This window comes from Ambystoma mexicanum, chromosome 14, assembly GCF_040938575.1.
Source record: "Ambystoma mexicanum isolate Mex_15411 chromosome 14, UKY_AmexF1_1, whole genome shotgun sequence".
Lineage (NCBI taxonomy): Eukaryota > Metazoa > Chordata > Amphibia > Caudata > Ambystomatidae > Ambystoma > Ambystoma mexicanum.
This window is the reverse complement of record NC_090940.1, coordinates 521474474-521497064: the sequence shown is the minus strand read 5'-3', so window position 1 is coordinate 521497064 and position 22591 is coordinate 521474474. Positions and strand designations below refer to the sequence as shown.

Below are 22591 nucleotides of genomic sequence, written 5' to 3'. Positions count from 1 at the left end.
GCTAAATATCCTGCCTTACAACGTCTGACTACCTCCGGGGACCAGAGGATCAGCCTGATGACTGGTATCCGCACACCTTGGTGAAATTTCATCTCACGCTGTTATGCCGAACTGCGACCGCAGCTACAGCGCTGCTACATTCCCAGCCACAGGTCCGATGCGTGGAGGAGGGACAGCCCGCCTGGTATGCTGGGAGTGCCGTGTGGTGCGGGTGCGGTCCGCTGGAAGCTGCCTGAGCGAGCCAGGACAGTGCCCAACCAAGCACACGACGGTGAATAGAACCCTGTTGAAGAGAGGAGAGGAGGGGACGCGAGGCAGCAAGGTAGCAGAGGCTATTCTTCTCCCCCAGACCCTCTCAGACAATTCACCTGTTTTGGTTCGCATCTCGGAACTCACAAGCACCCCCAGACCTCTCTGGTGGCAGTTCAGAGCCTCGGCCCTGGAGAACGTAGCATTCCGTGCTGAAATAAACCAAGACATACAGACCTATTTCCAGGCTAATGAAGGGTCGGTACCTGACCAAGGCACGATATGGGAGGCTTTCAAAGTCTATGTTAGGGGGTGCTGCATCTCAAAAGAGGGAGGCGTACGAAAGCTCTTCGTAGGTCCATGAGGATACTGGAGGACACTATTCGGGAATTAGAGAACAAACAGGGTGCCTCCCACACTCCCGAACTTCGTCGAGATATGAAGGCACATAGAGAAGAGCTCCTTCAGCTGGCGACCATGGAGGAAAGGTTCCTGGGTGACCCAATACTGGCAGCGAGCTATGGTGAGGGTGACCGCCCAAGTAGAACTCTGGCTTTGGTCATTTGACAGGAACAACAAACCACCCCCATAGCAGAGGTCGTGGGTCAGAATGTGGTGATTATAAAGGCCCTACAGGGAATTAATAATGAATTCTGGGAGTTATTACACTCGGTTATATACATCACCCCATAAATCCGGGCATGACGAACTGACACAATACCTAGATGAAATAGCGCTGAGTTGGCTGGATCACAAACAGGGGGACTCTCTAAATCCTCCAATCACGGAAGAAGAGATCTGCAAAGCAATAAAATCACTCCCCAGCGGCAAAGCCCCTGGGATGGATGGGATAAAAGCGGAGTTCTACAAGGCATACGTAGACTTGCTAATTCCCCTCCTCCTGAGCATGTACGAGGGAGCTATGTTGGGAGGTACCTTCCCGGAATCTACCAAAGCGGTGCTGACTGTGCTTCCAAAACCTGGTAAAGACCCCCGACAATTATCACCATACAGGCCACTATCGCTGATCAATACCGACAATATAATCCTGGCCAAGATATTAATGGATTGTTTGCTACCACACATGCCGGCATTGGTCCTCCCAGATCAGGCTGGATTCATCCCCGGCCGGTCCACCCAAAATAACCTCAGATGGCTATTCACTTTAATGCATAACATGAATCCTGAGGTACCGATGGTGATAGTGGGCCTTGATGCCGAGAAGGCCTTTGACTCTGTCTAGTGGTCCATTCTCTTCGAGGTACTTCGGTGATCCAGATTTGGCCTTGCATATATCCGCTGGGTTAAATTACTGTACACGGCCCCCAGAGCCGCAGTATACATGAATGGTATGATTTTGGAGAATATCCACCCCACACGGGGCACCCGGCAGGGCTGTCCCTTTTCCCCAATCCTATTTGCCCTAGCAATGGAGCATTTAGCCTGTCATATTCGGGAACTGCACGCACATCCTGAGATTCGTGTAAACTCACTCCTTACTACCATATCCTTATCTCTGACGATATCCTTCTCTATGTCAAATACTCCAGGCAGAACTTAACCCCTATAACACAAGAAGTGACCAGATTCAGAGAATTATCCGGACTCAGAATCAACTGGAATAAATCTGAAGTCCTTCCCCTAACCCCAGATGTGCAGCATACGGACGTGGTCACGAATCATGTATCTTACTCCCTATCTCCCAAGCCGCCCGTATTGCCCTGGCCAAGATGGTTATATTGCTGAAATTACTATACATCTTCTTTTTTAAAAACTTTTATTTATGTTGGTTACAGCATAACAAGCATGATATTCGTAATGGAACAGCTCCCGTTATTGGTGATGTGCATGAAATAAGTTCAACCCCCCGCCCCCTCGGTGGCTCCCCTCATGCCCCCCCCCCCCATGTCTATGGTGCTTCGACGGTCTGGAGATCTGTCAGGGTTCTGGGGTCCCACAAAGTTTGTCACTAGGCGCGGCTGGAAAGTCAATGCTGGGAATCTGCTATGATACTCCAACACTGGAGCCCAACAGTCGGTGAATCGATAGAGGACCCCCTCTTTTGCTGCTGTGACCTTCTCGGCCACTAGTATTTCCCAGACTTTTATCCACCAGAGGGGCAGTATGGGGCTTTCTTGTGTTTTCCATTTACGCGCTACTGTAATCTTGGCTGCCAACAGTAGCTGCGTCAGCAGTTTAGCGGTGCGTCCTGTTTTAGGGTAGGAGTCCGGATTCGCCTCCCCCAGGAGGATCACCTCTGGGTCCATTGGCAGTTTACGTTGGGTGATGTCTTCAATGGATTGTATAATCTCCCTCCAGAAGGCCTGCAGCGTTGGGCAATTCCACCACATATGGAAGAAGGATCCCAGTTCCCCAAAGCGTCTCCAGCAGCTTGGGTCTATGGATGGGTTGCAATGGTGTAAGCGGTCCGGGGAGAGGTACCACCGGTGGAGGAGTTTATGGGCACATTCTTTATTTGTGACACATCTGGAGGCCGAGTTGATCCTGGTCCATATCTCCACCCATGTCTGGTCCTCCATGGGGTATCCCAGGTCTGTCTCCCATCCGGCCATGTAATTACTATACATTTTTAATAATGGGCCAATATGCTCCCTGCCCAATATTGGTCTTGCACTAGGAAAATGATGACGAGACTGATGTGGGTTGGTAAACAACCCCGGATAGCATACAATATTCTTGCAGACACATATGGGGATGGAGCCCTGGAATACCCCGATATACAACTATATTACCTGGCAGCTCAACTACAATATATAGCGGGATGGAATCCCCCAAGCCTTGACTCCCCACACTTCCTGTTAGCGAAAGCAGTCGCCAGCCCAGATGATCTAATGGGTATGATCTGGGGCAATAGAGGTACAGTCCTGAGGAGTGAGATCCAACCAATAGGTGTGACATGCAAAGCGTGGGAGCGGGTAAGTCAACTACTGGAGACCGTCCTCCATTACCACCCTGATTTACCGATATACAATATAGTTGGTATCCCGCTTACACATGAAAGATCCTTCAGGGAACACTTCCAAATACTGGGGGTACAGACTCTGGGAGACCTGGTACAGGATGGTCGGTTTGTTCAGTGGAATGAGATAGGATCCAGGGGTGACCACAATGCTGTGACTCTGCTCCAATATTATAGACTCAGAGGGATACTAAAGACTAAATGGCCCGACTTCCCACAGGCCCCAGCCTCCCACCCGGCTCAGCAATATGTGATCAAGCCCCTATCCACCAGTAAACTAGTCTCTACTATCTACAAAATGATTAGAAATGGGAGAGGGGTGAAGAGACAAACGTATAAGAACACATGGGAGACCTCTCTGGGTAGCCCACTGAGCGAGGGTCAATGGAAACTCATTTGTATGCAAAGTTGTCATATCTCATTGAACTCCCAGCACAGATTGATTCACTACAAATGTATAAATCAAGTCTACTACTCCCCCCTTAAACTACGCAGGTTCTTCCCCAGAGCTCCCCAGATTGCAAAAGTTGTGGCGCAGAGCAAGCAGACGTTTATCATGTAGCATGGGCCTGTCCTCGCATTAGGACTTTCTGGGAAAACATTGAGGGGGCAATGTCTGTAATGCTCTTCCCGACATGGGTCTACTCACCTGCTCTTTGGCTCCTGGCCCTGTTTGAGGGGGGATCCCGCACCGTAAAGAGGCTGTTGGATATGGCTTAAGGGATCGCCAGGTACCTGGTGGCTAGAATGTGGAGCAAGAGCATCCCCCCACGTTTAAGAATTGGTTGGAGAACATGAGTTTGTGTGAATTTAGGGAAACCAGGTATGCCGCAAACGCTCCCAGTCACAAGTCGCCCATTCGACTATTGGCCTCCTTTCCGACAATATCAATCAGACGCCGCCCTGGCAGCACAGTGTGCACAGTGTTAGGCAGAATCCTGTGCAGGTCCCTGGGGGACCACTGCAAAAAGATTAAGACCACAGGAGTAAGCAGTAAACCCAATTGGTAGCAGTCTGCACCACCCATATTTACCTGGTAGCTGTGGCTGGGCAGTCAGACTTCTCTCAAGAAGAGTTAGGCAGTATGTAGAGTATACACAATAGGGCCAAAAACACAGTAGAGCAAACAAACACTGACCAGAGCTTTGTATTAAAAGTATAGAGTTATTTATTTAAAACACACTTTAGGCAATACACTAGCACTCTCAATGAAAAGTAAGTTAAAACACAGTCAGGTAAAGTAAACACACCTCCCTTGATAACTATCAGACAAGTCAGGGTTAAAGCACAACTATTTGTTAAGACAGAAGTGAGCGCTTAACCTAGATGGCACTCCAATAGTTTAGGTTAAAAAGGGAGAGAAAAGGCAGAGCATAAAATAAAACAGTTCCCAACACTTTTAAGAGTTCAGGGCATGGGAAGAAAGGCAGGTTATACTGTGGAGCCAAAGTTCATAGGCCAGGCCCACTTTAAATGGAGCAAAGCGAGATGTGCCCAGGATCACACGGTTTAAAGTGCACTAAAAGTCTTTGCAGAGGGTTCAAAAGAGGTTGGTTTAGTTCAAGAAACAAAGTTAGAAGGTCTGGAGCCAACCCAGTATAGTAGCCAAGGATTTAAAGGTCACCTTTAGCAATCTGTAGAAAGGGAGGCCAGGCAGGACACAGTACCTTGAAGAGAAAGGAAGCTCCAGCGGGGGCAGTTGTTCCTGGCAGTGGTTGAAGTTCGTGGTTCCGACCAGGGGAAGAGAAGATCTCGTTGAGGAGGAAACGTGGAGTCGTTGCACTGCACAGGGATGAAACCAGCCGCAGAGTTCTCGATTAAAAGGTGCAGTCCTTTTATTCACGGTCAAAAGTGGTGAGCTTGGCTATCCGGCCGCCGGGGTGCTTGGCGCAGATGATTCGACCAAGAGACGTCTTTGGAAGGCGAAAGAGGCGAACTGGTTGATCCTACCAGCTCAAAGGAAGAAGACTCTCCAGCAGAAGATCTTCTCCTGTCATTGGGAAAGTGGTGAGTTTGTTGCAGCAGGGCTTCACCGGTGGTGTCGTCGTTGCAGATGGCTCAGCTTCTTCCCTCTTCGGATTCTTAGGTCCTGTGGCGACTTATGAAGTTCCAGGCCCAAAGGCCCTGCTTTTATGCAGAAAAACCCCCATTCATCAGCCCAGCTGTCAATCGCACATGCTAAGTGGTGAGCCGGGCGGCTCACCACTGGGCCAATCAGAGTAGAGTGCAACTTTGGTTGCCGAGGCAACGCAGTCCAGGGTGTCTATTCCCCCCCTCCACCCGTCCTATGGAACCCAGACAGAGTGGCACCACTTGGAGGGCTTCTGTGGAGAAGCCCGCCAAAATAGTGGAACAAAGGGCTCGACCTTGGTCAGAGTTACAGAGACGGACACAAATGCCATTTTGGAACTGAGTTCTGGCAAAAAGACCCAACCGTAGATTTAATATTAAATAAATAAAGCAGCGGTATCTTTAACATTGCACCAAAAAGTGGTGCGTTTAAAATCAATGGGAAAATCCCATAGAGAATATTCCGAAGGAATATTTCGCGTGGTAACCACTGCCACCAGCCAGAAACTCGACAAGGGGGGGATGGACAGTGCCCCCTTGAAAGCAGACCCAGGGGCAAGTATATTAACCCTTTCCAGTACTTCCACAATATGATGGTTTGTACTGGTTCTGTTTACAATTTTGGGCTAGTAAAGCCAATGGTGACTTTACATGCCCTGGGAGACAGTAGTCAGTCCCAGGGTATGGAGTCTATGTAGGGGAGTCACTATGACACCCCTGTGTTACTGCACTGAGGGTGCTGTGTAACACACATACAAAAACAGATGATGCCCTATTGAGTAAAAAGAGGTTACCCCATAGCCCATGAACACATACAAAGTCAGAAAGCACCTCAAATCATGTCTAAGAGTGGGAGGAAAAGAGTCTCACTCTGAGCAGGAGAAAAAAACAAACCCCAAAAATCCAGCAAAGCTGCTGGGGGACTCACTAGGTTTGGGAAATTAGCCTTATAAGAGAATTCTCCCTAACACACAGTCACCTGAAGCTAGCACATGATGCCACACATAGACTGATCATGAGGAGACCTGAGCAAGTTGGGTTGGATGTGACCAAGCATTAAAACAAGACATTCAAGCACTCGCCTGATGTGATACCAACCAGGGTTGACGAAAGAGTGAATTCCTGGACCTGAAATGTGATTCGTGTAAGGAGGGTTGGGCGAAACGGCAGTCAAGGGATTCTTCGAGGCCAAGGAAAAGGCCAAGGATCTGTCGAGATCCAAGGATAGCCTAAGCGGTTTACCAGAACCCTACAACAAGCTGAAAGAGAGGCACACAACGTCCCACCTCTGTCGGTCCCCCAGGAGGAGTTCTCTGAGGGCAAAGAAGGGATGTCTTCGGCGTTGAGACAAAGATCTCGACGTTTTGCGACAGAAGTGTGTTTTCAAGACCCTTTTCCACCTCTAGACCATTCTAGGTCTTCTGTTTGGACTAGAGAGAAGTTTGAAAACTGCATGGAAAGGCTGGACAGGTTTGTTTCCCGTTCAGAACAACCCACATCAAGAAGACCACGGGATGAGAGCCCTTCGGACCCTGTAGCAAAATTCCCAAGGCTCTCTGACCCCTCTCTGGAAGAACGCATATACAACTAGAACCTAATTGAAGAAGACATTCCTGCAGACACTCAGAATGATCAATTCACCAACCCTGAGGACATACAGGATCCCATAGAGGGTTAGGAGGAGAACTCGGATATGGGTCACCTTCAACCATGGCAGTCTTCAGATCCACAAGATCCTGATGCCCTGTCTTTGGATACCCCACAGACCACCCCCACTGGACAACCCTTGCCAGTGAATGATCAATTGACGTTTAACGTCATGTTGCATAAAGCAGCTGAACACTTTAAGATTGCCACAGATGAAGCTGTGCCTGAAGCTGACTTCGTGGAGGACATCCTCAAGGAGAAGCCGCCGGCCAGCCAGGCTATTCCTCTCCTCAATTCATTTAAGAAACGTCTGGCTCCTTTCTTATCAACACCTGCCCTCACAAGAGGTGTTAACCCAAGAATAGAAAAACTCTTTTGTCCTTCTCCCTCAGACCCTCTGTATATCAGCGGTCACTCCACCCCAGGCTCTCTGGTGGTGACTACTACAAGATAGAGGGCAGGGATCCCTTTGTCAACCGGCGAGGCACCCCCTGATAAGGAAGGTAAAAGACTTTACGCCCTTGGGAAGAGGGTCACGGTCGCAGCAGCGTTTTCAACACGTATTGCCAACAACACGACCTTGTTGGCCAGCTATGCCGATGCTCTGTGGGCCTTACTACAAGACGGCATACAGGAGGTTCCCGAACCACTACGTACTCGTCTCCTGACCACTGTCACTGAGGGCAGACAAGTGAACCAAAGCATACCTAAGAACACTTTGGATTCTGCCGAGATGGCTGGTCGATCCCTGGCTCAGGGCACACTCCTGAAGAGACATGCATGGCTACAGAAATCTGGATACAAGCCAGAGATGCACGCGTCACTTATAAATAAACCCATGGAAGAATCCAACCTGTTTGGGAAAGCGGTCGACGAGGCCCTCGAGACCGCAAAAAAGGAGCATAACACCCTAAAAACACTAGACCAGATTACACAGAGACCCTCTACAAGACAAGGATCTGGGTCCAGGTGGCTTTTTTGTGGCTAAAACTTCCCTCAACAAACAAACCCAAGGTGGGAACCTCAGCAAACACTGGCACCTTGAGGTAGAGACATCTAATAGTGCTGAATTGCAGGACGCGGCACTGTTTACAAAACGGAGGCGGAGAGGAAGTGAGTATAACTCTTCCCGAATTGAAGCGTGAGTTCGCTCCTGTAGCGATCTTTCATTCTACCTCTCAAACAGATTACCAAGATGCGGGCATCCGAAAAGTGAAGACCGAATGAGGAGCAAACTCACGCTCAATTCGGGAAGAGTTATACCCACTTCCTCTCTGCCTTCGTTTTGTAAACAGTGCCGCGTCCTGCAATTCAGCACACAGGAAGCGGTTGAATGCAATTAAAAGATTTTACAGCAGAGACCAATTTCCACTGACATCAATGGGATCAAGTTGGTTGGAAGATAAGCTTGTGGAATGAAGATTAGTCTTCTTTTAGAGATCTAGTATCATAGACACACACCAGAGGCTACTGGAATACAAGCCACTAGGCGAACCAAATTGGGTTTGCAGAGATTTGTTAATGTTCATCCAATCCTGATGAAGACACACATAATTTGTCAAATCGAAACTATTCACCAACTGGGAAGCCCGTTTCATAAAGATGATCCATACTTATGGGCACCAATAGTCAATATTTTGTCTGGAGTGAACCGTCATTAACAATGATATTTTGTTTGGAACCATTCATAATATAATGGAAATGAATTGGAATTCTCTCAATCTTAAAATATTTACATGTTTTAGAGATTCAATTAGTTGAATGAATGTATGAATGCATGATTAGTAGGATGTTTTTTAAAAGAATTGATTAAAATGTTTAATGATTTTTTTATGCAAATCAAAATAAAATGAAAATAATGATTTGATTCCTATATTCTTCTGCCCTCCTTCAGTTGCTCTCGCGATCCTGGTACCATTCTTGTTGTATTATAAAACTTCCCTCAACAACAATACTCCTCGGGAAAAAATTGGAATTCTCCACAGGGAACCAGTGGATACACCACCCCGTATCCCCAAAGGGGTCAGCGTCGTGGGAAAGGAAGGAGCTGGAATTCTACCCCTAGAGGCTCCCCAGCCTCAGGTTCAAAATGACCAAAAGATTCAGGCCCCCTCCCAAGCCTCCCCGGTCGGGGGCCGGCTAACATTGTTCCTTCAGGCATTGTCATGGCCACTTGCCCAGGATCACAGGAGCTGGACCATCAGGTTGGTGGAGCAAGGGGCACCATGGTTCACGCACGTCCCTTTGGGACGTTTATACACAGGGGGCCTGGCTGGATTCAGTCCTGGCGCCTTTGGCGCCTGGCTCATGAAGAAACATAAGCAAGATTATTTTATTATGGGCAGGAGTGCTTTCAAGAACTTTCCACTTGTGTGCAAAAAGTCCGGGTGTGGCTTTCTACCTTAAGCTGCACATGCAACTACAAGGAGTGGCAGGGTGTGGCAAGCAGAACTGAACTAGTGTGTGTGGCCTTAAGAGCTCAGCTATAAAAGCCAGCCCAAACCCAATGTGCACGCTTCACGTTAATCTGCATTCGCATGCAGCGTAACGCTCACCGCTGTCGGGGGTAAGCAGCACTTACCTTGGGAATCCAGTCTCCTGTCCATACGCTCACCTCCTGGAGTCAGCTTTCACCTGCATTCTTCACCGCTGAGCCTGGTGTCCCTTCTTCATCTTCCGGAACGCAGAACTTCAGCTCTGGGCACGACATCTTCTTCATCCTCCGGCATGCAGAACTTCAGCTCTTGGCACTGCAGCACGACATCTTCTTCATCCTCCGACACGCGGGACTTTGGCTCTGGGCTCCGCCGCACAACATCTTCTTCCACGAAGGCGGACCCTGTAAAAGGACAAAAGGCAAGATTAGACATACAAACCTGCAGTTTAAGGTCACGCTTGCAAAATTCTTCGCGCTTGTCCTTAAAAGCTCACTTAACTGCTGCCAGACTGCCGCGGGATCCTCCGCTCCTCATCTGGAGCCACCTCGGGCTCTGTTGCTCTGCTGAACCACAATCACACCTATTTGGGAGAAAGATGGACAATATTACAGAGCTGACAACAGGCTGTGAAAAAGACAATACCAATACTTCAAGACAAAGAGGAAACAGACGCTTACCAGAAAGACGTGGAATCGTCGCAGCTGGACTGGACACCACGTATAAAGGACCAGTGAAGGAACTCGATCCTCATTCTACATGCGCCCCTGCCAGAAGTAGCAGGACGGAGAGTTCACCATGAATAATCTACAGGTGAGCCTTAATGGGACGATGCATGCTCACCACGCTATGGGAGGAAGGGTTTGAGAGGTAATTCACTCACAGGCCAGCAAACTACGCCCTCTCATATATACTCAGGAGCAGTGTTCCAATTCATAGCAGCAGCCCACTGCCTATTTGTACCAGGAGAAAACAGATTGGGGGGTCCTACTTCCTGGGAGGGCTGCTACCGTGCGCCAACGTCCCAGCAGAGACCAGGTGAGCGTAACAGGCATAGGAGGGGATAACTACAGACCAGTGGTTGCTAAAGACCGTGGCCCACGGGTATAGTATAGAGCTCAACCGGTCCCCAACAGTCAGACCTCCACGATCAAGACGACTGACACCAGACCATCTTCGTATCCTTCTTCAGGAAGTCGAGACACTACAAGAAAAAGGAGCCATAGAAGTCGTACCTCTGTCACAGGTAAAAGAAGGTATTTATTCAGTGTACTTCCTTGTACCCAAAAAGGATCTAACCATGCGCCCTATTTTAGATTGCGCCCAGAAAACAAATTTGTAAAGTCACAAAAGTTCTGAATGGTCACTCTGCAGGAAGTAATTCCTCTGCTATCACAGGGGGGTTACATGGCAACACTGGACATGAAAGATGCATACTTTCATATTTCAATGTTGCCAGCGCACAGAAAATGCCTCAGATTTATGATACAAGACAAGCATTATCAGTTCAAGGTACTACCCTTCGGCATAGCATCTGCAGCAAGGGTATTTACAAAGGTACTAGCGGTGGCAGCAGCACATCTGCGCAGGCAATCCATCCTGGTCTATCCTTACCTCGACGACTGGCACAAAACAGGGGACTCTTACGAAAAATGTCTGTCAAATACCCAAAAGACGATAGATCTTTTATTCAGCCTGGGATTCTCCATCAACGAGAAACGATCCAGCCTATACCCCAGTCAGGTCAAACAGTTCATAGGGCCTCTAGTTCAAACAAAGGACGGCCTCGTCTTCCCCTCCAACAAGAGGGTTCAAAACATGTTGTTTCAAATCCCCCAGTATGTAGCCAGTCGAGAGGTAACGTTACGCAAGGCTATGTGACTGCTAGGAATGATGGCGTCATGTTTCGAAGGGATTGTGTCCTCCGACGTATTCCTTATCTTAGATATAAATCCTTCAGCTTTGCTGGCCTCGGAAAATTTTTTCGCCAGAGGGCGCTGCGCGTCGATGATCGCCGAGTCGATGACCCTCGACGGCCTCCGTGCCGACGTCGACGTCATCCTGCCTATAAAGGCCGCGCGCAGCGTCCGTTGCTCAGTTCCGTTTTTCCGCGCTTCGTTGTGCCTCGGAACACCGTTGCTCAGTTCTCGTCAAGATAAAACGTATATAATAACTACTATTTACCTCGATATCGATGGCATCCTCCTCCGACCCGACGACCCCTCGGTCCGGTTTCAAAAAGTGCCGAGACTGCGGGAAGAAAATGTCGTTGACGGACCCTCACAGGGTCTGTTTGTGGTGTCTGGGAATCACGCACCAGAGTTCGGAGTGTGAGGAATGCCTTTCCATGACGGCGAAAGCCTTGAAGGAGCGTAGGGGGAAGCTCGAGAGAGGTAGGTCAACTTTAACTTCCTCGAAAGCTTCTTCGGTAGAGTCGAGACGTTCGTCTCCTCACCATAAAAAACACTCTCGATCTAGATCACGAAGTGGCTCCCACCACTCGTCGACATCGAGACACTCGAAGAAGAGACGTAGGAGATCCCCTTCGTCATCTTCGTCGAGTTCTCCTGAGAGAGTTCATTGCCCCACAAAACGCAGCTCGCAAGCTGAGTGGGAGGAATTCAGGAAAAAGATGCTAAGCGTCTTCGAGAAAGCGGCCTCGTCCCCCTCGAAGACAGCTGAGGGTGATACCCCGGGTAAAAAACCCAAAAAATCTAAACGCCGCGAGTCGCAGTACCCGGCGGAAAAGTCAACCCGAAAGCGCCTCGAGCCATCGGGAGATAAAGCATCATCGACGCCATCGTCGAAAACTCCTTCGAAACAGAGGTCGGCGCCATCGACGCCGTTGTCGAAGGATCCATCGGCGCATCAGTCGATCGAGTCGACGCCGACGTCGACGCCGATATCGACGCCGGTGAAGGAAAGAACCACGGCTACTCCACAGCCAACGGTTAGACAAAAGACCTCCGACTCGACGCCGAGAACGTCGACGTCGTTCTCGAGCAGGACTCCGATCCTTTCGAGTTCTTCGAGGCCTAGTACACATTTCTCGACGCTTTTCACGGCGCCTTCGAGTACTTTCACGTCGGTGTCGACGACATCGACGTTTTCAAGGCCTGTGATGATGGCTCCTTCTGCATTGGAAATGGGGTTTATACCATTCCAAAAACCAATGTATCCCCCTTTAACCTCGATTTTTGAGGAAAGGGAGGATTCAGACCAAGATATTGATTTACAGAGGACCACATCACCAGAGCCAGAGACTTTCGCCTCTGAGGAAGGAAGATTAAAAAATCTTCAGGATGCACTTCAGGAAGCTAGTGGCTTGGACACTTCTCCTGAAGCAGAATTTATCAAACCAGACCCAGGAGAACATGCGGAGACTCCATATAGAGCTCTGATGTCTAGAATCATAGAATTTATGGGTTGGTCTGCACCTTCTCCTGCCTTTCAGCAGGATGACCTCACTGACATACTGGACAAGGGCCCACAGGAGGATCCTGTGGTTCCATTTCACTCTGCTCTACAGAGAAGGATTTTGACAAACTGGGAAACGCCAGAAATTATCCCGGCAGTAAATAAAAAACTGTCAACAAAATACAGGGTGGCTAGTTCTGACCCTGAATATTTGTCAAAACACCCTACTCCTGAGAGCTTGGTTGTACAGGCTGCAACCTCATCAGGCAGCACATCTGCATACCCCACTGCTCCGCAGGATAGGGATGACAAAAAGTATGATGCCATGGCTAAGAAGGTTTTTTCTGCCTGTAGCATGGCGTTAAAGTCTATTAACGCGACCTGTACGCTCGCTAGGTTCAGCCACACCCTTTGGGAGTGCGCTTCATCAGCGGCTGACTGCCTCCAAGAAGGAGAGGAAAGGGACGCATTTTTAAACATCATCAGGGATGGTAAAGATGCGATGTGCGAGACCCTACAAACTGGCTTAGATTCTGCTGACAGTATCAGCAGGGCCATGGCGGCAAGTACCACAATCCGCAGGCATGCGTGGTTGAGGAAGTCTGGTTTTGCCTCTGACGTGCAGACCAGGCTTTTGAATATGCCCTTTGACGGTTCTACCCTCTTTGGAAAGAAGGCGGATGACAGTTTGGAGAAACTGCAAACGTCCAAGGCAGCAGCCAAGTCATTGGGAGCTGCTATCCGTCAGAATACCTTTCGTCCTTCGGGATCATCGTGGAGAGGACGGTCCTTTCGTTACTATTCCTCATATGGAAGGGGCAGGGGACGACCGGCTCAAAGAGGCCAAGGAAGATTTACCCGTGGTGGACGGGGTAGGGGAAAGAAAGCCGCACCCGCAGGAGCAGGAGCCACTTTACCTTCGGCAACTGCATCAGCCGCTTCAAAACCACTCTGAGGTCTCCCCTCACAGAACACCAGTAGGGGGCAGGTTAACTCACCATCTGACGGAATGGCAGGCTATTACGTCAGATGCTTGGGCTCTGGAGACAGTGGCCCAAGGTTACTGCCTGCCCTTCCTACATATCCCTCAGAGTCATCCACCGGGGAACAACCCTTTGAAGCTTCCAGATCCGCTCCTCTTGCAGGAGGTTTTAGACCTGCTAGAGAAAGGTGCCATAGAACTGGTACCTGTAGCGGAAAGGAACAAGGGTTGGTACTCCCCCTACTTCATAATACCGAAGAAGGACGGAGGACTGAGACCCATCTTAGACTTACGGGAATTGAACAAATTCCTCCGAAAGGACAAGTTCAAGATGGTGACTCTCTCTCAGATCCTTCAGGCCCTCCAGCTTCAGGACTGGTTGGTATCTCTAGACCTCCAGGACGCTTATTTCCATGTGCCGATCCATCCCAGGCACAGGAGATACCTGAGGTTCGCAATTGGCAGCTCTCATTATCAATTTCGAGTTCTGCCATTTGGGCTAACCTCCGCCCCGAGGGTCTTTACCAAGCTAATGTCGGTTGTGGCTGCAAGTCTAAGGAGGGAAGGGATTCATGTCTACCCTTACCTAGACGATTGGTTGATCAGAGCTGTATCTTCGGAACAGGCTCAGAGACAACTGGATTATGTTTGCCACTTCCTTCACAAGCTGGGCTTCTCCCTCAATTTAAAGAAGTCACAGATGATACCATCACAGAGACTCCAATTCATTGGAGCAGTCCTGGACACTTCCCTGGGAAAAGCCTTGCCACCAGAGGTGAGGGCTCGAGATATTCTGCAGATGGTCATCAGATTTCAGAATGCCCAATATCTCCCAGCCTACGACTTTCTGAGGTTGCTAGGCCTCATGGCATCCTGCATATTCCTCGTGCCGGAGGCTCGCCTGAGAATGAGATCCCTCCAGTGGGCACTGAGAACTCAGTGGTCACAGTTCTCAGGAAGGATGACAGATCTCCTTCGGATCCCGGTCAAAGTAGCCCGAGACCTTCAGTGGTGGGCCTGTCGGGAGAACATCCTGAAAGGAGAAATGTTTTGGCAACCATGGCCGGAGATAACAGTAGTCACGGATGCCTCACTCACGGGGTGGGGAGCTCACGCCAACGACTTGACCATCAGCGGTCGTTGGTCTCCATCGGAGTCCAGACTACATATCAACCTGTTGGAGCTGAGAGCCATCAGACTAGCGCTGAAGGCTTTTCTGCCGTCTGTACGGGGAAGAAACGTCCTAATAATGACGGACAATACAGTGGCCATGCACTACCTCATCAAAAGAGGAGGCGTAGGCTCACTACCACTGTGCAGAGAGGCGATGCAGCTCTGGTTTTGGGCAATTCAGGAAGGAATCTCTCTATCGGCAATTCACCTAGCCGGAGAGAAGAACTTGACAGCGGACGCTCTGAGCAGGCAGAGCACAGTCTCTCACGAGTGGGAGATAGCTCAGGAAGTCCTTCAAGAGATCTTCGCCCTTTGGGGAACCCCTCAAGTGGATCTGTTCGCCACCAGTATCAACAGGAAGTGCGACAGATTTTGCTCAAGGGAATTTCCCCCGAGAGGAGCTCTAGGAGATGCGTTCGTAGTGGACTGGGAGTTCCCACTTCTGTACGCGTTCCCTCCGGTCCCTGTCATTCCTCAAATGATCAGGAGGTTGAGAAGGTTTCGGAAGACCATGATCCTAATTGCCCCGGATTGGGCCAGGAGAACGTGGTACCCGGACCTTCTAGACATGTCCATCTGCCCTCCAATTCGACTGCCATACAGAGAGGATCTTCTCTCGCAGAAGGAAGGTCAGGTTCTCCATCCAGCCATCAAGACCCTCAACCTTCACGCTTGGTGTCTGAAAGGTTGAGGTACAAGGATTGGGACCTTCCGGATGATGTTATGGAGGTGTTGCTTTCGGCCAGAAGGCCGGCAACTAAAACTCTATACCGCTGCCGTTGGAACAAATTTTGCAGCTGGTGCAGAGAAAAGAATATTGAACCCTTTTCTTGTGGTACACCTATGGTGTTGTCATTCTTACTTTACCTGGCTAATTCAGGCCTACAGGTTGGCACAATTAAGGGCTATCTCGCAGCGCTATCAATCTTTAAGCGCACTGCAGAGGAGCCTTCATACTTCAAAATTCCATTGGTAATACAATACCTAAAAGGATTAACTAATGTTTATCCCCCGAAACCTTTTCAAGTTCCCTTATGGGATTTAAACCTAATTTTAAACTTCCTAAAGGGTGCCCCTTTTGAACCACTACACTCTTGTTCATTGAAGCTTCTCACCCTCAAAACTGTTTTGCTAATAGCATTGACATCTGCTAGAAGGGTTAGCGAGTTGCAAGCCTTATCGTGTAAACCTCCACATACAATCTTTTACAAGGACAAAGTTGTTCTTCAGGTGAAGCCTAACTTCCTCCCGAAGGTAGTCTCGGAGTTTCACATCACTCAGAAGATTATATTACCTTCTTTCTACCCTCCTCCTCATCCGGGGAAGGAGGAAGAGAGACTGCACAGGCTGGACCCTAAGCGAGCCTTGAGCTTCTATATCAGCAGATTGGCTAAGATCAGACAAGCAGACCAACTCTTTGTAGGTTATGCAGGACATAAGTTGGGCCTTCCAATAACAAAACAAACCATCTCCAGATGGATTATTTTAGCCATTCTGGAGTGCTACAAATTGGCAGGAAAGGAGCCTCCTCAAAATCTAAGGGCTCATTCTACCAGGGGTATCGCAACATCCTCAGCCCTTCAAAGAGGGGTGCCAATTCGAGATATATGTGCGGCTGCCACATGGTCGTCCGCACATACATTTACCAAATTCTATAGCCTGGATTCCTCCTCTAGTCAAGAAACTAGATTCGGCAAGGCTGTGTTACACTCTGTCCATTCTGGAAGGGTAACATAACTTTTATTACTCCCGCCTCCAGTCACAATACCACTGCTATGGGAGTCTATCTAAGATAAGGAATACGTCGGAGGACACAATCCCTTCGAAGAACTAGTTACTCTTACCTTGTAACGTTCTTTCGATGGGATGTTCCTCCGACGTATTCCTTATCGACCCTCCCATCCATCCCCGCAGTATGACTTCCTGTGGGTTTGCAGCCTATGCTCCTTCAAGGTGATTAGTCTAATCCAAAAACATTACTGGGGACTACAAAACGGAACTGAGCAACGGACGCTGCGCGCGGCCTTTATAGGCAGGATGACGTCGACGTCGGCACGGAGGCCGTCGAGGGTCATCGACTCGGCGATCATCGACGCGCAGCGCCCTCTGGCGAAAAAATTTTCCGAGGCCAGCAAAGCTGAAGGATTTATATCTAAGATAAGGAATACGTCGGAGGAACATCCCATCGAAAGAACGTTACAAGGTAAGAGTAACTAGTTCATCTACTTGGTTCCTCACGCGCGCTTGCTCATGCGCCCAGTGCAGGAGTGGCTCAACAGCCAGTGGTGTCAGGCCAGCAGACAGTGGACGATCTAGTGGTTGTCTCGCCGGCCCTCGTTCTTTCGCTGCAATGGTGGTTGAGGGACAACATCTTGAAGGGGAAATCCTTCACCACCCCCGCAGTGGAAGCCACTCTAACTACAGACGCGTCTCTAACAGGGTGGGGAGCTCACCTGCTTCAACAAACAGCGCAGAGTTTGGTCGTCAGACATAGCATCCAACCACATAAACTTGTTAGAACTTTTGGCACTGTTCAAAGCACTAAAAGCTTTCCACACAACTGCAGGGAAAGACGGTCCTGATCCTCACAGACAGCACCACGGCCATGTACTACCTGAACAAACAAGGGCGTACTCACTTTCCAGGGCTGTCCAAACTGTCCCAGAACATTTGGAAGTGGGCTCTCAAACGCAACATGTTCCTGTTATCACAACATGTTCCAGGGGAACTCAATCTTCTAGCAGACGTACTCAGCAGAGATTTCCCATTGCCCATGGAATACGAATGCCGATTACACGGAGACATCGTCTCCAATGTTTTCGCTGAATGGGGCTTCCCAGAGATTGATTTGTTTGCAACTGTGGAGAATGCTCAATGCCAAGATTGCACCTCCAGGTACCCCCAAAACCGTTCTAAGGGGAACGAACTCTGGATAACATGGTCAGGGAAATTTGTTTACGCTCTCCCCCCCCCCCCCAACTCCCCTTCTCAACAAGATAGTGCACAAGATGCACCAGGAACCAGTCACGATGATACTAGTGGCCCCCATGTGGGCCCGCCAACCCTGGTTCGCTCATCTGATGGAGATCTCCCTATCTCCTCCAGTCAAACTGCCTTGCCCGTACAGCAACATGTTGTTGCAAGACGGAGGGGAGAGGCTTCACCCATGCCCGCAGACATTGAACTTAGCGGCCTGGCTCCTGAGGTCATAGAGTTTGGGAACCTGCAGCTCCCTCAGAGATGTATGGACATTCTCAGGGCGGCAAGAAAACCGAACACTAGATATTGCTATTCCAGTAAATGGAAACGGTTTTTCATCTGGTGCAACTCAAAGAGCATTAACCCGATTAACTGCTCTCCCACCCACATTTTTTTGTACCTAACTCATCTACTTGACTCAGGCCTGGTCTTTAACTCTCTAAAGGTTCACTTAACTGCACTTTCAGCCTACACTACATCACAACAGAAAGTGTCATAGTGGAAGATACCAGTTATTAAAGCTTTCATGGAGGGAGTGAAAAGAATTCACCCTCCCCTTTCTAACCCGCCTCCCGAATGGGACCTAAACGTGGTGTTGACTAGGCTTATGGGGGCTCCTTTTACGCCCATGCACAAAGCAACTCTTAAAGATCTCACCTATACGACTGTTTTTTTAATAGCTATTACCTCCATTAGGAGAGTAAGTGAACTACAAGCCCTCTCAGTCCTAGATCCCTTTGTAACAGTTCACAAAGATAAGGTGGTTCTACGCACTCACCCGAGGTTTGCACCTAAATTCATTTCTAAGTTCCATGTGAACCAATCTATAGAACTACCAACGTTCTTTCAAAATCCTTCAAGCATGGGAGAAAGAACACTGCACACACTGGATGTACGCAGAGCTGTCATGTTCTAGATGGATAGAACTCGACCACTAAGAAAGACTAATCAGTTTTTCCTTTCAGTGGTGGCAGGAAAAGAAGACGCAGTCTCCAAATCCATTATCTCTAGGTGGATTGTCAAATGCATCACACTCTGCTACAGTCCTGCTAAGAGAGAGATGCCCTTCAAGCCTAGAGCACATACCTACTCAAGGCACTGGGACTTCCATAGCATTTATTGCAAATGTTCCCCTTGAGTCCATTTGCAAAGTGGCAACCTGGAGTTCTGTACACACCTTTACAAAACACTTTTGCCTAGACACTCATTCTAGGTCTGATTCTCAGGTGGGACAGGCAGTACTAAGACATCTTCTCACTACTGTTCCTTCTCACAACCCACCTCCAACTCTAGGTACTGCTCGCTAGTCTATGCACAGCATATGAATCTAAGCAGATTAACAAACATCAGAAGATATGCATTACTTACTGTAAAAGCATTTCTGATAGTTGTATCTGCTTAGATTCACATACGCCCACCCTTTCTCCCCGCTCAGATGGAAGGAACATAGACGTCTTACCCCTTTCTCTCTTTTCTGTACTCACTCACGATAGTCATAAGGCTCCCTCACGGCAGAAAAAATACAATCGGAGGGACCTCGACGCGTGACAAGTGAGGGATCTTGGGTACACTGCACGTAGGGATAGTGTTACAGGCACGCCCATGTAGAGGTCCCTTTCGATTCTCGAAAGACAAGATGCAATACTCTGCAATACTCTGCGATTACCACTGGATGTCGGACCATATGCACAGCATGTGAATCTAAGCAGATACAACCATCAGAAATGCTTTTACGGTAATTAATGCATATCATATTTCCCCTGGGTAGGTACAACGGGATACCACGAGAGAAACTGCCAGTATTAAAAATACAATGGGAGACCGGGACCTTTAGATACCTTGGGATTGATGTACATCACAGTGTTGAGGTCAAACACAAACAAAACACAGAGAAGGCGGTGGCTAACATTGAAAACAGCATGAGGTTCTGGGCCAATCTTCCTTTGACCATGATGGGGAGAGTAGCACTGTTAAAGATGGTGGTGCTGCCAAGGCTGTTGCACTACTTTGGGAATATACCATACATGATACCCAAGCGATTCTTGTAGGGGGTTCGTATGGCACAATTCTAGAAACAGAATAGCATTATGGAAACTGCAAAACATTTATGATCAAGGGGGAATTAAATTGCCCAACTTTGAGATTTACTATCTGGCCAGCCAACCACAATAAGTGGTGAGGTTGTTATCGGAACACTCCACATCGGAGTCCAGATTGTTGAAGGCTGAATGTGTTCCGTTTTTCCTGAAAGAATGGGTATGGTTGCAACATTGCAACAAGACGGTGGGACAAGAATGTTAGATTTGGTATGGAAGATGTGGCGAAGGGCTTGCCGGGTCATGGAGAACCCGTTCCTGTGTTCCCCACAGATGCCGCTAGTGGCAGTGAATGGAGTGGATGAGCAATTGAGGAAGATAGTCTAAAAGCATTGGGAACCGATTCGTATAGCAACGCTGGGGGATGTGTGGCAGGATGGGAAGGCAGTGGAGTCTGACACACTGGTGGAAGACACCGGTTTACACCGGGGACAGTACATCACTTATACTAGGTTGGTGCGGAAGATAAAGGACACTTGGTCAGAAGTAGCGCTGGAGAGCCAGCCAAATACTGCCATAGAAACATTTTATGATGTGTCAGATGGAGGCCACGAGGCCTCCCGGATATATGAACTGCTGATGTCAAGGGGAAGGGGGTGGGGAAGGAGGTGATCCAGTTGAGACAGGATTTGGAAGAGGAAGCTGGAGAACCTATAGATGACAGACTGTGGGGGAGGGTACAGGGATACCACACAAGTGTCCAGGAACGTGAGGCTGCAACAAATCCAGTTATATGTTACCCATAGAGCGTTTATGACTCCTCAGAAGATAGTCAAGTTTAAGAATGCGGGAATACAAACATAACCTAAATGTGGGGAGGAGAATGTGAGACTGGTGCAGATGTTCTGGGCATGCCCGGAAATAAGGAGATTCTGGAGGAGGTAGCCCACCCATTGGCAGGGAAAGAGATAAGTCTGGAGGTGGAATCTATGTGGTTGTGCATGGTAGGGGGTTCCCTGGGCCGCGCAGAAAGAAACACATAAGCAAACTCAAAGACTTGGCTTACATACTCGCTAAGCGCAGAATTGCTATGAGCTGGAAAGCAAGCAATAGACCAAAAGTAGAAGCCTGGTGGCAGGAACTTCGGAAATGGGCGGATGCAGAAACGGTGGTGTGGAGCGAGGCAGTAAATAGAGGTGGAGACGAAGAAGTGGAGACGTTGATAGCCTGGAGGCAATTAGTAACCACACTTTCTGGGTCTGACCAGACATGCCTGGAGGACGATGGTTCTTCGGGGGGAGAAAGTAGGGGGGGTGCCCTCAGAAAGGGTGGTGAAAGGTGGTGGTGTAGGCTCGGGATAGAGAGGAGGGTAACGGGGGGTGGTGGACAAATCACGAAATTGCACATGAGACATGGAATGTATAATTGCTGTTCTCTGTTTGGTTTTTTGTTTTGTTTATTTTGTTGAAATTAATAAAAATTGTAAAAAATAAAAAAAGCATTTTTTGCTGTAGGTTGTAGAAAGCATATTGCACACCCCATACTACGATGTATTGTTCACAATGAACGGACAGAGTGTTTTGATGGCTGCAATTTTAAAAAAGGAGCATCAATGCTGAGACTCTAACTCTCCACTCTTGCCTGCTCCCCACCCTCCCAGCGAGTGTTCGAAGCTTTAGTTCACCAATTCTGTAGCTATGGTAGGCTCCGGAATGCTTACGCATCGGAGGACTGTGCACTCCTATGCGTTCTGGATAAACCGTTCATGTACAGGATCTTCAACTCCGTAGACAATTTATAGAGCTTGATCAACCATGTGCCTGGGAGATCGGTAAAATGTCAATGAAATCATGGTGTTGGATGATAACCAGGAGAAATTGGTCCAAATGTTGCTCTCGAGTACAGTAGAGTGGCATCTAGCCTGAATCAGCGAACACCTGAACATATTTTCGGAACAGTACTGCAAACAAAAATGTTTTGCCCAATGAAATGCTGAGGGTTTGTTTGACCAGTTCCTAATCATTTCTTCTCGGTTTCTAAAATGTTTATTCTGTAAAAATAACAGCACAATCAAACATTTTCAGTAAAACATAGGAAAAGACAGAAGTAGCAACCTCTCACACAGCTGTATCAACAAATAAGTCATTTGCAGTCATTACACTGGTAAAAGATAAAATATTTGCAATTAAACCTATGTGCTCCTTGGGTTATATCATGTTTCTGGTGATTGAAACTGCATGCTGCCGCTTTCATTAAAGGTGTCTATATCTCCTCTCTGGTCATCTGTGACTCTTTAAAGAAAGGCATTAAACCAATTGTTGTTGATAAGTTGTTATTTAAACTAACGCCCTCATTACATGTTTGGTGGTATGTCAATGGTAAATCTGCTAAAATACCACTTAACGGAATTACCATTACCACCACTTGGTCTGGCGGTATTACCGCCGGATTACAAGTGGTGGTAGGAGGTGTTAGTACCAATTCCGTCCGAAATTGCAGTTTTTTGGTGGAAAGGTGGCGGATTTACCTCCAGCTCTTAGCTGGATGTGAATCCTCCACCTCTCCGCCAAACTTGTAGTTGGGCAGTGTGGTAATGCGGCAGTAACAGTACTACTGCTGCATT

General features: G+C 48.5%; 1 protein-coding gene across 2 annotated transcripts in view; it reads left to right on the top strand.

Moving 5' to 3' along the window:
- The window catches only part of PPP2R5C (protein phosphatase 2 regulatory subunit B'gamma), a 1570607-nt gene that overhangs the window by 98739 nt on the left and 1449277 nt on the right, over positions 1-22591 (top strand). The window lies entirely within an intron of this gene.